The sequence below is a fragment of the Ranitomeya imitator genome, chromosome 1, assembly GCF_032444005.1.
Source record: "Ranitomeya imitator isolate aRanImi1 chromosome 1, aRanImi1.pri, whole genome shotgun sequence".
NCBI classification, from domain to species: domain Eukaryota; kingdom Metazoa; phylum Chordata; class Amphibia; order Anura; family Dendrobatidae; genus Ranitomeya; species Ranitomeya imitator.
In genome coordinates this window covers 1,193,003,661-1,193,021,118 of record NC_091282.1, presented here as the reverse complement: position 1 = coordinate 1,193,021,118, position 17,458 = coordinate 1,193,003,661, and the positions used below count along the sequence as shown (strand labels likewise).

The 17,458-nt window shown below is 45.6% G+C and overlaps 1 protein-coding gene across 3 annotated transcripts in view; it reads right to left on the bottom strand.

Moving 5' to 3' along the window:
* The window catches only part of ZNF518B (zinc finger protein 518B), a 50,707-nt gene extending 36,095 nt beyond the window's left edge, over positions 1-14,612 (bottom strand). Inside the window, exon 1 of one of the 3 annotated variants that reach the window (XM_069744853.1) lies at positions 14,490-14,612. The gene's annotated coding sequence lies outside the window, so the exon portion shown is untranslated. Of the gene's footprint in view, positions 1-14,118; positions 14,338-14,489 lie in introns of those variants that run through there. The other 2 variants (XM_069744855.1, XM_069744854.1) reach the window with 2 other exon arrangements.
* Positions 14,613-17,458: the final 2,846 nt, after the last annotated feature.

The window sequence follows — 17,458 nt, the reverse complement described above, 5'->3', positions numbered from 1 at the left end:
GTTGAAGCGTTCCAGAGTTATGACCTCATAAAGTGACAGTGGTCAGAATTGAAAAAAAAAAAAATAGCCTGGTCAGGAAGTTGAAAACAGGCCTCGGGGTGAAGGGGTTAAAGGAAATATCCAGTGAATAAACAGAAGACTAAAGGTACCGTCACACTCAGCGACGCTGCAGCGATATAGACAACGAGCCGATCGCTGGAGCGTCGCTGTTTAGGTCGCTGTAGAGACGTCAAACACAGCAACACCAGAATGATGCAGGAGCGATCCAGTGACGTAACCGCGACTCACTTATCGTTCTCGCTGGTTGTTGCTCCATGTAAAATGTTGCTGGCATCGTTGCTTTTGCTGTCAAACGTGACGAATCACGCCGACCTGACGACCAAATAAAGTTCTGGACTTCTAGCTCCGACCAGCGATGGCACAGCGGGATCCAGATCGCTGCTGCGTGTCAAGCACAACGAGATCGCCATCCAGGACACTGCAACGTCACGGATCGTTTGCATCTCGGCTTTGGGAAAATGGCCGCCGCGATCTCTTCTGCGCACGCGCGGCATCCCGCGGCCATTTTCCTGAAGCCCCGTGCAGCAGAGCACTCCATCTGCGCACACGCGGCCCCAGGAAGATGGCCGCCCCCACCGATGAAAGGGATGACAGCGCAGATCGCGCGCTGTGTCTTCACGTGCGCGCAGGGAATTCGGAACTTGGACATGCGCACACCACTACGCCACCAACGGAAAGCTGGGGAAGAAAAGAGCGATGTCACCACGCCCACCCGACCTGACCAGCCTGATTGACAGGCGAAAACGGCGACTTTGGTAATGTATTTCTCAGCATAGGTGGGGAATCAGGGTACACTACATACACTATAGTAACGCACAGCGCAGGCCCTATTTAACAGTATTTATATCTCAATCTGAAAAAACGGGGTGACAGGTTCCCTTTAACAACCAGAGGTATCTTGGGTTTTGCATTCTCATTATTTCCTCCCCTTCTTCTCAGAGCCATAACCTTTTTATTTTTTGTAAAATATGGCCCGTGTGAGTGCTTGTTTTTTGCAGGACGAGTTGTATTTTTGAACGACACCAATGGTTTTAACACATCGTGTACTGGAAAATGGGGAGAGAAATCCAAGTGCAATTCCACAATTGTTTTTGTTTGGCTTTTTTTACTATGTTCATTAAGTGCTAAAACTGCCCTGCCATTGTGTTTCTCCGGGTCATTACGAGTTAATAGACACCAAACACATATAGGTTCTTTTTTATCTAATGGTGAAAAAATAATCCCAAATGTAGTTAAAAATAAAATAAATTGCAACATTTTCCGATATCCATTTTTCGTGATCCCGGGTTGAGTTACGTCTTATTTAACGAGTGCCGAGATGATATTTTTAATGATAACATTTTGGTGCACATAAGATCTTTTGATCGCCCGTTAATGCATTTTAATGCAATGTTGCGGCGACCAAAAAAACAATTCTGGCGTTTTTACTTTTTTTCTCATTACGCCGTTTAGCAATCAGGTTAATTTTTTTTTATATTGATAAACTTGGTGATTCTGAATGCAGCGATAGCAAATGTGTGTACGTTTGATTTTTTTTATTTTATTTTGAATGGGGTGAAAGGGCCAGGGAGGGTTGGGGGGGGGGGGAAGGATTTGAACCTGTTTAGCTTTTTAGATTTTAATTTTTTTTTAACTTTCGGCATGCTTCAATAGTCTCTGGTTGTCATGCGAAACATGCGCCGATAGGTGGGATTTCCGGTGTGCTTGCCGGAAGCGCGAGTTAAATGCCGCTGTCAAGAGTTTGACCTTGAATATGTAGTTGCTTATCTTCTCAGAAAATGAAAGAGGACCTTTTGAGCCCCGTTAGGCTTCAGCACTAAGGTACTGCTACAAGACTTGCCCCATTATAGTTATGATTAAGTTAAGATTTTTCAACGTGCGTGTGTGCGTGTGCGTGTGTTACAGCCACAAAATTTTGCAGTCGCACGGACCCCCAAGAGCATCATAGGCTATGTTGTGAGGCGAAATTTTAACCCCGTGCATTCCAATTCACCAAACAATTTTGCCCCTATCTACATAATGGGGATAAAGTGAAAGGAAAAGTGTTGGAGGCAAATTAACAGCTGCCAGATGTGAACAAGGGGGACTTAAAGAGTGAGAGCGATGGCGCCAAAGAGTATATACCGTACAGTTGCTAAGGTGGGGCCCCGACATGGGATACTCACCACACACGGGGATATGAACACACACAAAATGCGCCACACACTACCACGTGCTTAAAAACATACCACCCTCAGCACACATTTCACCACACATACACCAACCTCGCCACATAATAGTCCAAACACAAAAGTCACCGGTCAAAACTCGCCACGCGCAAAACTAGGCTCACGCAAAACTCGCCACACGTGCAAAACTCACCTCATGGAAAACTCGCCACACGCAAAACTTGCACACGCGGAAAAATTGCCACATGCACAAAAGTTGCAACACATGCAAAAGTTGCCTCACACAAAACTTGCACCTATTCAAAACGCACCACAAATGTACCATATAGGAAATACGGCAGCTGTCAGTCACATGACCTGTCTATTATGTGTATGTGTGAGCTAATATATACTGCCAGGGGGAGGGCTTCCTGTTGGCTGGGGATTTATCAGGCTGCCAATTTAGCTTACAAATACTGAGGTAAAAATACTGAGCAAATAACGTGTGAATGCGGTCTAATACAGGAGATGACACAGGTATATACTATATACAGGGGAGATGACACACGTATATTCTATATACAGGAGATGACATACAGGTATATATTATATACAGGAGCAGATGGCATACAGGTATATACTATATACAGGAGCAGATGACACAGGTATATAGTATATATAGGAGGAGATGACACAAGTATATAAGTTTATACAGGAGGAGATGACATACAGCAGGTATAAACTACGGTATATACAGGGGGAGATGACACAGACATACTATATATATAGGAGATGACATACAGGTATATACTATATACAGAAGAGATGACATACAGGTATATGCTATACAAAGGTGGAGATGACACATAGGTATATACAATATACAGGAGGTGTGAGGGAGAAAATGAGAGGAGTGAGGGGGGAAATGAGAGGCGTGATGGGAAAATAAAAGTGAGGTGCTATAACTAACCACAGATATTTACTATGCCCAGGCAATGCCGGGCTCTTCAGCTAGTGCTAAATAAGAGTCCAGACCTCAACACTATGCCAATATCAATTAAAGGGAATCTGGGCTTCTCGGACCGTTCTCGGCGCCTGCGCATTGCAGTACTTTGCTCTGCCCTCAACAGGGAAGATAAAGTACGCCTGCGCAGGAGCCACAACAGGAAGCAAGGAAGAGGAAGTCATAGCATGAAGATAGGAGGCGCCGGACCAGAACTGCGATGCCCATCGGACCCAGACCTCCTCCAGATGAGTATAACATAACTTATTTTTCTTATCTTTCAGGTTACATCGGGAGCTTTTCTACAGCATTACAGAATGATAAACCTACATAGAAATACTGCACTGAAAGGGATCATTATCAAAAACATCTTTATTGAATACACACAATATTATTAAAAGTACATAGACTCCAGATGGGAAACTCTGAAGGGTGACAACTACACCAGGGGCCGCAGGTAAGAGGATAATGAATTGCTCAGATCAAAAGTACAATCCTTATAGCAAACATTGGTGTGCTAGTGATCCAAATGTATTGGAGTAAATAACACTACGCCGGTAAAAAACGTCCAGCAACCACATCCAAGCTAACATACAGGACAATAAATACAATTTAGTACAGCATAATTACCTCAGACCTGCGGCGCCACCACCCCATTACAGAATGCTGTAGCTAAGCCCCTGATGCCAGTGGCCGAAGCTTATATATGAAAAAGTAGGCGACAGATTCCCTTTAAGGCACGGAAGTGGCCGTACTATGACCAACCTGCCTTATACAAGACAAATTTCTTTAAATAGAACCAACCACACATTTAGATACAAAGTCTTCCGGTGTCTTAATGGTAAAGGTCTTTTTCTACCTTTAGGCCGGCTTCACACTCAGCGTATGAAAATACGGTCCGTATATTACGGCCGTAATACGCTGAAATGTCCCGAAAATAGTGGTCCGTAGCTCCTCCGTAGGCAGGGTGTGTCAGCGTTCTTTGCGCATGGCATCCTACGTATGTAATCCGTATGGCATCCGTACTGCGTGGTTTACTCGCAGGCTTGCAAAACCAACATACCGCTATAGAAATGATCCATGTGTCCCAAAAAGAAAAAAAAAAAAAGAAAAAAAAAAATTATATATATATATATATATATATATATATATATATATATATATATATATATGTCAGTAGTGTGTATCTGCAAAATTTGGCCGTTCTAGCTCTTAAAATAAATGGTTAAATGGCGGAAAAAATTGGCGTGGGCTCCCGCGTAATTTTCTCCGCCAGAGTAGTAAAGCCAGTGACTGAGGGCAGATATTAATAGCCTGGAGAGGGTCCATGGTTATTGGCCCCCCCCTGGCTACAAATATCTGCCCCCAGCCACCCCAGAAAAGGCACATCTGGAAGATGCGCCTATTCTGGCACTTGGCCACTCTCTTCCCATTCCCGTGTAGCGGTGGGATATGGGGTAATGAAGGGTTAATGCCACCTTGCTATTGTAAGGTGACATTAAGCCTAATTAATAATGGAGAGGCGTCAATTATGACACCTATCCATTATTAATCCAATTGTAGTAAAGGGTTAAATAAAACACAAACACATTATTTAAAATTATTTTAATGAAATAATGTGTTTGTGTTTTATTTAACCCTTTACTACAATTGGATTAATAATGGATAGGTGTCATAATTGACGCCTCTCCATTATTAATTAGGCTTAATGTCACCTTACAATAGCAAGGTGGCATTAACCCTTCATTACCCCATATCCCACCGCTACACGGGAATGGGAAGAGAGTGGCCAAGTGCCAGAATAGGCGCATCTTCCAGATGTGCCTTTTCTGGGGTGGCTGGGGGCAGATATTTGTAGCCAGGGGGGGGCCAATAACCATGGACCCTCTCCAGGCTATTAATATCTGCCCTCAGTCACTGGCTTTACTACTCTGGCGGAGAAAATTGCGCGGGAGCCCACACCAATTTTTTCCGCTATTTAACCCTTTATTTTAAGAGCTAGAACGGCCAAATTTTGCAGATACACACTACTGACATTAGTAGTGTGGAATCTGCAAAAAAAATGGCGAGAAGACATGGTTTACTGTATGTAAACCATGTCTCAAATCATGTCGGGTTTTAGGAAGGAGAAAGAAAAAGCCGGTAATTGAATTACCGGCTTTCAAGCTGTATAGCGCTGGAATAAATATTAATATATATACATATATGTGTCTAATGACATATATATATATATATATATATATATATATATATATATATATATATATATATATATACCTATTCTATGTGTACACATTTATTCTACCTATTCTACTGTAAGCTGTTAGTGTGATTTTACTGTACACCGCACTGAATTACCGGCTTTTCTCTCTAACAGCGCTGCGTATTTCTCGCAAGTCACACTGCTTGTCCGTGTGTAATCCGTATTTTTCACGCTTCCATAGACTTTCATTGGCGTATTTCTTGCGCAGTACGGTGACAAACACAGCATGCTGCGATTTTCTACAGCCGTAGAAAGCCGTATAATACTGATCAGTAAAATACGGCAGATAGGAGCAGGGGCATAGAGAATAATTGTGCCGTATTTTTTGCGAGTTTTACGGACGTAGTTTCTGCGCTCTTACGTCCGTAAAACTCGCAAGTGTGAAGCCGGCCTTAGATGAAGAGAACAAACCCAATCCTGGCTGACATCTCTTCCTTTAATCTCAGACAGAATCTGGGCAGTACTCCTCTTCCACAGAGGTACTGCTCTGCTATCAAACAAGATTGTGAGGAATTTGCCCTCAGGACAGGGGAACATACACTACTGGTGCACTTCAATGAACTGACTAGTCAGCAAAGAAACAATGGATTATTCATCCAGGTGAACATGTAATCAACTGACAAAAGCAAAACGCTCGTGCGCCATGTGATCAGATCTTTTCTGATTGCAAAAAAAAAATTTAAATTATTGGCAGCACGTCGGCAGGTGTGAACAGATGATGTGCCACCATTAAGAAATACTGAATAATAGATAAGCAGTCGTTCAGTTCCCATTATTGCTCAATGCCCTGTGTAATAAGGATGACAAGTCAAAATTCACCATAAGGATGGGTACAAAAAGCAGTATTTCACGATCCATACATAGATTGCAATTCACTGACTGAACAAGGGTCTCCCGACCTGAACTCACAAATGCCTAAGAGACCAAGATCAGGTCGGGAGACCCAGATTACGTCCGTGCATTGTGATAGAGACTGTGAAATAGAGCCATCTCAGTGCAGCATAAGACAGACTGTGCTCAGGAGCCAAATCTAGCGCCCTAATAGGGAACTATGTTAACCCCTTCATGACGAGGGGATTTTTCGTTTTTCCGTGTTCGTTTTTCGCTCCCCTCCTTCCCAGAGCCATAACTTTTTTATTTTTCCATCAATTTGGCCATGTGAGGGCTTATTTTTTGCGGGACGAGTTGTACTTTTGAACGACATCATTGGTTTTAGCATGTCGTGTACTAGAAAACGGGAAAAAAATTCCAAGTGCGGTGAAATTGCAAAAAAAGTGCAATCCCACATTGGTTTTTTGTTTGGCTTTTTTGCTAGGTTCACTAAATGCTAAAACTGACCTGCCATTATGATTCTCCAGGTCATTACGAGTTCATGGACACCAAACATGACTAGGTTATTTTTTATCTAAGTGGTGAAAAAAAATTCCAAACTTTGCTAAAAAAAAAAAAAAAAAAAAATTGCGCCATTTTCCGATACTCGTAGCGTCTCCATTTTTCGTGATCTGGGGTCGGTTGAGGGCTTATTTTTTGCGTGCCGAGATGACGTTTTTAATGATAGCATTTCGGTGCAGATACGTTCTTTTGATCACCCGTTATTGCATTTTAATGCAATGTCGCGGCGACCAAAAAAACGTAATTCTGGCGTTTCGAGTTTTTTTCCCGCTACGCTGTTTAGCGATCAGGTTAATACTTCTTTTTATTTGATAGATCGGGCAATTCTGAGCGCGGCGATACCAAATATGCGTAGATTTGATATTTTTTTATTGATTTATTTTGATTGGGGCGAAAGGGGGGTGATTTAAACTTTTATGTTTTTTTTAAACTTTTTTTTTTAACTTTTGCCATGCTTCAATAGCCTCCATGAGAGGCTAGAAGCAGGCACAAGCCGATCGGCTCTGCTACATAGCAGCGATCTGCTGATCGCTGCTATGTAGCAGAATTGCACGTGTGCTGTGAGCGCCGACCACAGGGTGGCGCTCACAGCGACGGGCAATCAGTAACCATAGAGGTCTCATGGACCTCTATGGCTACAATGGAGACGCATCGCCGACCCCCAGACATGTGACGGGGGTCGGCGATGACGTCATTTCCGGCCGCCCGGCCGGAAGCGGTAGTTAAATGCCGCTGTCTGCGTTTGACAGCGGCATTTAACTAGTTAATAGGTGCGGGCAGATCGCGATTCTGCCCGCGCCTATTACGGGCACATGTCAGCTGTTCAAAACAGCTGACATGTCCCGGCTTTGGTGCGGGCTCACCGCGGAGCCCTGCATCAAAGCAGGGGAGCCGGCATCGGACGGTATAGTACGTCCGATGCCGGTAAGGGGTTAAACTTTACTTTTAGGCCTTTGCGCCACATGAATTAGACTAGAAATAAAGTGGAATTTTACTAAATAAAAAGACAGAATTGGTAAAACCGTGATTACACAGGGGGACTGCTTAAAGCAACTGCAACAAGCAATATTTATATATACAAAATATTTTAATTTCTATTTTACTCACTTACAGTGGAGAAAAATCAGCATTTGATATTTGCAACCTATCCCACCTACTAAGAAAGGAGAGGTCTGTCATTTTTATTGTTGGTACACTTTAACTGTGAAAGACAGAATCTTAAAAAGAAAAATCCAGAAAAATCACATTGTATGATTTTACATGATTAATTAGAAATTTATTGCATGAAATAAGTATTTCATACAATAAAAAAAACAGAAGTTAATATTTGGTACATAAACCTTTGTTTGCAATTAGTGGACAGATGTTTCCTGAAGGCCTTGAGAAAGTTTGCACACAGAGTAAGGATTTTGGTCCACTCCAGCTCTTCTCCAGATATTTCAGGTTTCAGGGCTGTCGCTGGACAACATTGAGTTTCATCTCCCTCCTAAGATTTTCTGTTGAGTTCAGGTCTGGAGACTGCCTAGGCCACTCCAGGACCTTGAAATGCTTCTTACAGAGCCCCTCCTTAGTTACCCTGGCTCTGTGTTTCGGGTCACTGTCATGCTGGAAGACCCAGCCATGACCTATCTTCAATGCTTTTACTGAGGTAAGGCGCTTTTTGGCCAAAATCTCACAAGACATGACCCCATCCTTCCTCCCTTCAATACGGTGCAGTCAACCTGTCCAATTTCCAAAAAAGCAACTCCAAAATATGTTGTTTTCCCCACCATGCTTCACAGTTGGGGCAATGTTCTTGAGATTGTACTCATCCTTCTACCTCCAAATACGGCGAGCGAAGTGGATATCAAAAAGTTCTATTTTGGTCTCATCTGACCACATGACCTTTTCCCATGCCTCCCCTAGTTCATCTAGATGGTCATTGGTGAACTTAAAGCAGGCCTGGACATGTGTTGGTGAGAGCAGCGGGTCCTTGCATGCCCTGCAAGTTTTTTTTATCCATGATGGCGTAATGTGTTACCAACGATAATATTTGAGACTGTGTTCCCAGCTCTCTTCAGGTCAATGACTAGGATCTCCCATGTGGTTATGGGCTGATTCCTGACCTCTCTCAGAGTCCTCCTTCCCCTTCCAAGAGGCAAGATCTTGCATAGAGCCCCAAACCGAGGAAGATAGACAGTCATCTTGTGTTTCTACCATTTTCTAATAATTGTGCTAACAGTTGTTGCATTATCGACAAGAAGCTTGCCTAAGGTCTTGTAGTCCATACAAGCGCAATTGCAGGTCTACAATTTTGTCCCTGGTGTCCTAAGACATGGCCATGGTGGAGAGGTTGGAGGTGATTGATTGTGTGGACAGGTGTCTTTTATACAGGTAATTAATTTAAATAGGTGAAATTAATACAGGTAATTAGTGCAGAGTACGAGGGGTTCTTAAAGAAAAACTAACAGGTCTGTGAGCCAGAATTATTGCTGGTTGGTAGGTGATCAAATACTTATTTCATGCAAAAAAAAAATGCAATTTAATTATTTACAATGTGACTTTCTGTTTTTTGTTTTTAGATTCTGTGTCTCACAGGTGAAGTGTACGTACGATAAAAATTGCAGACCTCTCCATTCTTTGTTGGTGGGAAAACTTACAAAATCGGCAGAGGATCAAATACTTATTTTCCCCAGTGTATAAAGCCTCATTAATGCCTCACCACATTACAGTCATAGAAGTATTAACATAAGAAATAAGTGTTATAGTTAATACAGTCATGTAAAGAATACACTTCACATCTACAGAACCAGCTTTGTATAATGTCAGAATCTGCCTTAATGGACAGCACTTATCTGCTCCAGGAAATCTCATGACAGTCTAGGCCACACAGCTAAAATGTCAGCCGGAGTATATATACACACAACACACCACCCAACTCACTGCACAATGGCAAAGACAGACGTCTGACATGATTTACACTGGTGTTCATGGGCCAAAAAAAAAAAAAAATAATGCAAACTTATTTTTACAAATATATCACATTGGGCCTCGCTCCACTAATTTTGAGAACTATTGTGAGCACCGTTTGGTTAAAAAAAAAAAAAAATGTTCTTGAAATTTTATTCCTTTAAATTTAGGCATCACATCTCAGAGGTGGAGACAGCATCGACATAAGTGATCAATTGTAAATATCCTGATCCAGGCCTGGAGGTGATATGACCGGAGAGGGTGAGATGTACATCGGGAGGGTAGAATTCATTTTAGGCTACGTTCACATTTGCGTTCTTAGGCGCAGTGTCGGCGACGCATACCGACGCATGCGTCATGCGCCCCTATCTTTAACATGGGGGGCGCATGGGCATGCGTTGTACTGCGTTTTACGACACATGCGTCATATAGACGCACAAGACAGGGCGCAGAGGACGCTACTTGTAGCGTTTTCCCTGCGCCGAAATTCCTGATCTGTAGGATCTTATGAAACGGATGCGTTGAAAAAAGCTGCGTTGTGTACATGCGTTGTTGGTTGCGTCGCATCGCCGACGCTGCACCCAACAATGCAAATGTGAACATAGCCTTAGACAGACTAGGTGTTCTTGTCCTCCTGTCTCCCAGTCACACCAGTTTCAGTATGGCTGGTTGTGACACTCGCGCCTCTTATGGCATAGTCGGACGTGCAATGTGTACGGTTGTCCAGTATTATGTTAAGACTGCTCCACCGATCAAAACAAATCTCAAAGGGTTGGTTGACACTCAACTGTGTATGAAGATTTCCCTTGTCTATAGTCTGAGAAATGATGGTGGGTGAGGGAAGGAGAAGGACCTGCCATATTGGATTTCCCAATGACTGTCCCTTTGTTCTCTTAGAGACAAGCCGCAAATACAAATCTGGTAGTGGGGCTTTCATAGACAACATGGGAATGTTAGGCAAAGCCAAGTATGGGAGAGTTGGAGAAAGACAGCTGTTAGAAGAATGACTTATTTAAGTTTAGAGGGCTTTTCTTTACATGAAACTTGGACAAGAGATCAAAAAATTCAAAATGATCATCCCTGGTACTGAAGGATAAAATGGGAATACAAGAGATGAGAGAATTCACATTCCCATGGTCGAAGTCAAACAAGAAGTCCTGCAAATCACCTCTTCCCTTTCGGGTGCCTTCACGTTGCGTTTTAGCACCCGTTAAATGGGTCATTTGGGCTTACATCCAAACCCCCAACAAAATGGAATTTGGATTCGTGTACCGACAGAGCCATAGACTATAATGGTGCCAACAGAATGAGCGTGCGCTCTGACGTGCATCATTTTCATGCCCGTACGCCTACTGTTGGCTGACAGACGCAGCCTACTACATCTGAGTGTTCACCACCAGTAGGCATACACGCCCGATAACTATGCACGTCAGAGCGCACATTCGCTGTGTCCGCACCACTAAAGTTTATGACCCCATCGGCGCATATGTCCAAATACCATTTTGGGGGATTTGGACCCAATCTACGTGAAAGCACCCGCCGGCATCACCGATACCAATTCGGGTTACAAGCCTTGCGCAACTTTGTGTGTGCGTTACACCACATACCATCAGGACAGGCCTGTAATCACACGAGTTACCGGCAGATAAGAGGCAGTATGCAGGGTTCCCGTCTGGACGTCACGGGCTACACCTGATAGAAGTGAGAGTAGGTGAGGCTGATGAGAGAATTCACAGCTGGCACCTGTGAAACTATTTTAAGAAATTATGTGCGGTCTCTTCTATTCTTGGTAACTAGCGCAAGCAAAACCAACATCAACGGGATGCGGTCAGCTTTATATTGGCCAAATATCAAAAATCGAGGGGCTGACAAGACGTATTTTTTAATTATTTAAACAAACATGTGGGGTAATAGGATTGAGGTTGACGTCAGCTATGTTACAGCCGCTGACATTAAGGCCAAGGGATAGTAATGGAGAGGAGTCTACAGGACATCTCCACTACTAATCCCATACTCAATTATTTTTTTGTCTTTTACAGTGGAACATTGGCATCAATGGAGTATCGGCGGAAAGACAAGTATAAATTAGCTTTTTTATTTTTGCGAATAAATGGGTAAAAGAGGGTGGGGAGTTTTTATTTCAAATAAAATAAAATTTATTTGTTTTTGTTAGTGATGAGCGAGTACTCGTTGCTCGGGTTTTCAAGAGCTTGCTTGGGTGACCTCCGAGTATTTGTTAGTGCTCAGAGATTTAGTTTTCATCACCTCAGCTGAATGATTTACAGCTACTAGCCAGGCTGAGTACATGTGGAGGTTGCCTGGTTGCTAGGGAATCCCCCCATGTAATCAAGCTGTCTAGTAGCTGTAAATCATTCAGCTGAGGTGATGAAAACTAAATCTCTGAGCAGTCACAAATACTCTGAGGTCACCCGAGCTTGATCAGGAAAACCTGAGCAACGAGTACACTCACTCATCACTAGTGCTTACTACAATCTGACTATGGGGTTAGTAATGGGGGTGTCTTATAGACGCCTCTCCATTACTAACCCCTGGGCTTAATGTAATCGGCCGTAAAACACGTGACATCAACCCCAAACCTATTAGCCCACTTGCCACTGTACCAAGGGCAGTGGAAAAAGGCAGGAAAAAGCCAGAATTGGTGCGTCCAATAGATGCGCCTTTTCTGGAGCAACTGTGGACTGCTATTTTTAGGCTGGGGAGGGACAATCTCCATAGCCCCTTCCCAGTCTGAGAATACCAGTCTTCAGCTGTCTGCTTTAGCTTAGCTGTTGTCAAAAATGGGGGGGAACTCCCACAAGGTTTTTTCAAATTATTTAAATAATTAAAAAATATGAAGCTGACAGCTGCAGCCCGTAGCTGTCAGCTTTACCTGTGCTGGTTATCAAAAATAGAGGGTAGGCATTTTGTTTAATTTATTTATTGCATACCGGCTAATGAATACTCATGAGCCTCGCCTGCTCTCACTGCTACAAGCATGAGCAGGCATATGCTGATGAGCGTAGTACTCATCACCTGATACCTGTGACCAATGATAAGCTTTCTACCGCCACTGAGAGCTGCTGGCTCACATGCGGTCATCTGACAGCATGGGAACCGCAGTGCTCTGACTGGCCGTTGATCAGGGCCGCCGGTGTTTCTTACACTGTCACACATATGACAATGTGGGAAATAGTCGATGTTTTGGCTGCCGAACCCAAACAGTAACACGGACTTCCTGAAGAACTCCATGTACAGACAGCAGGTGTTGGGTCCGGACCCGGAACAGAACTGTACTGTTGGGGTTCGACAATCTCTACTCCCTAATTACAATGGAAGACTATTTTTTGCTGGCATTTCCAGTCTGTGGATTGTCTGGTCATCAGAACACCTTCTCTGAAAAAAGTGGAATTTACGACCAACTTCTACCTGGGGAAAGGATTCATCCTGTAATACATTTCCGCTGCAGGAAAATAATAATAATAACAATAATAATAATGTCTGAGGTTTGTCAAGAGGAAGTGTGAGGGCTGAAGCAAAAAAGCAGGTGCTGATGTTCTAGAAGCGCTGCAGCCAATCAGTGACTGCTGATCGCCTGCAGGGCTCATGCTAAATAACAATATAACACTGCAGGTCTGGCATTATTACTACACATGAGACAGTGTTATATGGTAGCATTGGAGTCAAATCCCACCAAAGACAACAGCTGAAAAAAACGCTCCACGTTCTCCCCTTGTTTGCGTGGGTTTCCCCCGGGTTCTCCGGTTTCCTCCCACATTTCAAATACATACTGATAGGGAATGTAGATAGTGAGCCCCGATGGGGACAGCGATGATCATGTCTAAACGATAAGATCGTGGCGCGTCATTCCCGGCAGCAGATCGTCACATATAATCAATGACATCTAAGCGCACAGAACGATCTTACACGCGATTGTTCTGTGCATGCGGGAAGTTCGGACGGCCGACGTAAAGAGGCTACTGAACGACGGACCCCCGACATGGAGCCAATCAGCCCCAGTTACTGCACATTTCCATTAGAAGTAAAAATGCGCGACCCACTAACTACCACATATGTGATCTGAGGTGATTGTGAGGGAATATATATATATATATATATGTGTGTATGTGTGTGTATAATATTTAAGTATATATATATATATATATATATATATATATGTATATATATATATATATATATATATATATATATATATATATATATATATATATATATAGCACGTGTATAAAATATTGTACTAATTATATATTGTACTATGTATATACATCCCATTATATAGCCCAAACCTTCCTTCCAGCCTCCTGCTCTCCAGAGAGTGCTCACTTAACCCTTCCCCTGCCAGCAGGAGCCCGGCCACCGCCGCCGCCGCCAGGGTGACCGTGCGTTAACCCCTCGCTGCCTGCACCCCGCAGAGCAGGGGCCGCACATGCCTGACCACGAGCGTCCGCTGGCAGCCCACCCTGTAGCGCCCGGGTCTCCTCCTCTTCCTCCGGGCTCCGCATTGATCTCCGGTAGCAGCGGCGGCGGTCCCGCCTCCATCCTCCTGCACACGGCCGCAGTTATTAACCACGTACACGCCGGATCCGCCGTGATCACCGTCACTCACATCCACAACAATCCAGAGTCAAAAAAACAAAAAAAAACCACCATCGATCACCTCGTGTGCCCGGCGACCGCGCGCTCTCTCCATTGTCAGCCGTAAATCCGCCATTCCGCTGACGTCCGCCCCGGTGCCCGCACGAGCTGCTGCTGCCGCCGCCGCCGCCGGCCAGTCTGCTATGACGTCAGAGATCCGGCAGTCGGCGCTCCCATTGGCCGCGCGGCGACGTGTCTCCAGTAGAACTCTACAGGGGGCGTGGCCGAGAGCTGAGCTCCACACACGAGTCGCGTTATACAATGGGGAGAGGGCGCAGCGCCATCTGGTGTTCGGCGCTGGTAACCGCAGCTGGTGGAAGTGCAGTGTTGTGCTGGGCTGGTGTCACTGCGGCAGGGGGGAGACAGGTCTGTGGTCGGAGGGCTGGGAATGAGGGACTCTGATGACCGAGGTTTCCTCACATGTACCTTGCTGTATGAATCTGCTTTCTATTCAGTCTTATACTGAGGACACCACTATATCATGGTCTCTGACACCAGGAACTAATGTGCATCCTGTCTCTTTTATTTCCTAGATGAAGTCCATGTCAATATAATGAAACAGGAGGATCAGGATGACCAGGGCTGCTGCAATAACAGCTTGAGACAAAGCAAAACACATAAACCTCTTTATAAGCAACTCTGAAAGGGCGTTCTAGTGGTTGTCCAATACTATCCTATGGATAGGTCATCCCTGATCGGTCGGGTCCGTACCCAGCACCTCCCACCAATCGGCTATCGGTGGGCAGGAGTTCTCACATGCAGAGCTGCTCCGTCTTCTGATAGTGGCAGCCGCAGGGTACTGCACGGAGCTGTGACTAGGAGGTGGATGTGCAGTACCTAGCTCCGGCCACTATCAGAAGACGGAGCAGCTCCACAAGTGAGAACGTCTGCCCGACATCCGCCGACACCAATAACATCTGATCGTCAGGACCCCAACCGATCAGACATCGATGGCACATCCTAAGAAGACGGAGCAGCTCCACAAGTGAGAACGTCTGCCCGACATCCGCCGACACCAATAACATCTGATCGTCAGGACCCCAACCGATCAGACATCGATGGCGCATCCTAAGAAGACGGAGCAGCTCCACAAGTGAGAACGTCTGCCCGACATCCGCCGACACCAATAACATCTGATCGTCAGGACCCCAACCGATCAGACATCGATGGCGCATCCTAAGAAGACGGAGCAGCTCCACAAGTGAGAACGTCTGCCCGACATCCGCCGACACCAATAACATCTGATCGTCAGGACCCCAACCGATCAGACATCGATGGCGCATCCTAAGAAGACGGAGCAGCTCCACAAGTGAGAACGTCTGCACGACATCCGCCGACACCAATAACATCTGATCGTCAGGACCCCAACCGATCAGACATCGATGGCGCATCCTAAGAAGACGGAGCAGCTCCACAAGTGAGAACGTCTGCACGACATCCGCCGACACCAATAACATCTGATCGTCAGGACCCCAACCGATCAGACATCGATGGCGCATCCTAAGAAGACGGAGCAGCTCCACAAGTGAGAACGTCTGCCCGACATCCGCCGACACCAATAACATCTGATCGTCAGGACCCCAACCGATCAGACATCGATGGCGCATCCTAAGAAGACGGAGCAGCTCCACAAGTGAGAACGTCTGCCCGACATCCGCCGACACCAATAACATCTGATCGTCAGGACCCCAACCGATCAGACATCGATGGCGCATCCTAAGAAGACGGAGCAGCTCCACAAGTGAGAACGTCTGCACGACATCCGCCGACACCAATAACATCTGATCGTCAGGACCCCAACCGATCAGACATCGATGGCGCATCCTAAGAAGACGGAGCAGCTCCACAAGTGAGAACGTCTGCCTGACATCCGCCGACACCAATAACATCTGATCGTCAGGACCCCAACCGATCAGACATCGATGGCGCATCCTAAGGAGACGGAGCAGCTCCACAAGTGAGAACGTCTGCCCGACATCCGCCGACACCAATAACATCTGATCGTCAGGACCCCAACCGATCAGACATCGATGGCGCATCCTAAGAAGACGGAGCAGCTCCACAAGTGAGAACGTCTGCCTGACATCCGCCGACGCCAATAACATCTGATCGTCAGGACCCCAACCGATCAGACATCGATGGCGCATCCTAAGGAGACGGAGCAGCTCCACAAGTGAGAACGTCTGCCCGACATCCGCCGACACCAATAACATCTGATCGTCAGGACCCCAACCGATCAGACATCGATGGCGCATCCTAAGGAGACGGAGCAGCTCCACAAGTGAGAACGTCTGCACGACATCCGCCGACACCAATAACATCTGATCGTCAGGACCCCAACCGATCAGACATCGATGGCGCATCCTAAGGAGACGGAGCAGCTCCACAAGTGAGAACGTCTGCCCGACATCCGCCGACGCCAATAACATCTGATCGTCAGGACCCCAACCGATCAGACATCGATGGCACATCCTAAGAAGACGGAGCAGCTCCACAAGTGAGAACGTCTGCACGACATCCGCCGACTCCAATAACATCTGATCGTCAGGACCCCAACCGATCAGACATCGATGGCACATCCTAAGAAGACGGAGCAGCTCCACAAGTGAGAACGTCTGCACGACATCCGCCGACTCCAATAACATCTGATCGTCAGGACCCCAACCGATCAGACATCGATGGCACATCCTAAGAAGACGGAGCAGCTCCACTAGTGAGAACGTCTGCCCGACATCCGCCGACACCAATAACATCTGATCGTCAGGACCCCAACCGATCAGACATCGATGGCGCATCCTAAGGAGACGGAGCAGCTCCACAAGTGAGAACGTCTGCCCGACATCCGCCGACACCAATAACATCTGATCGTCAGGACCCCAACCGATCAGACATCGATGGCGCATCCTAAGGAGACGGAGCAGCTCCACAAGTGAGAACGTCTGCCCGACATCCGCCGACACCAATAACATCTGATCGTCAGGACCCCAACCG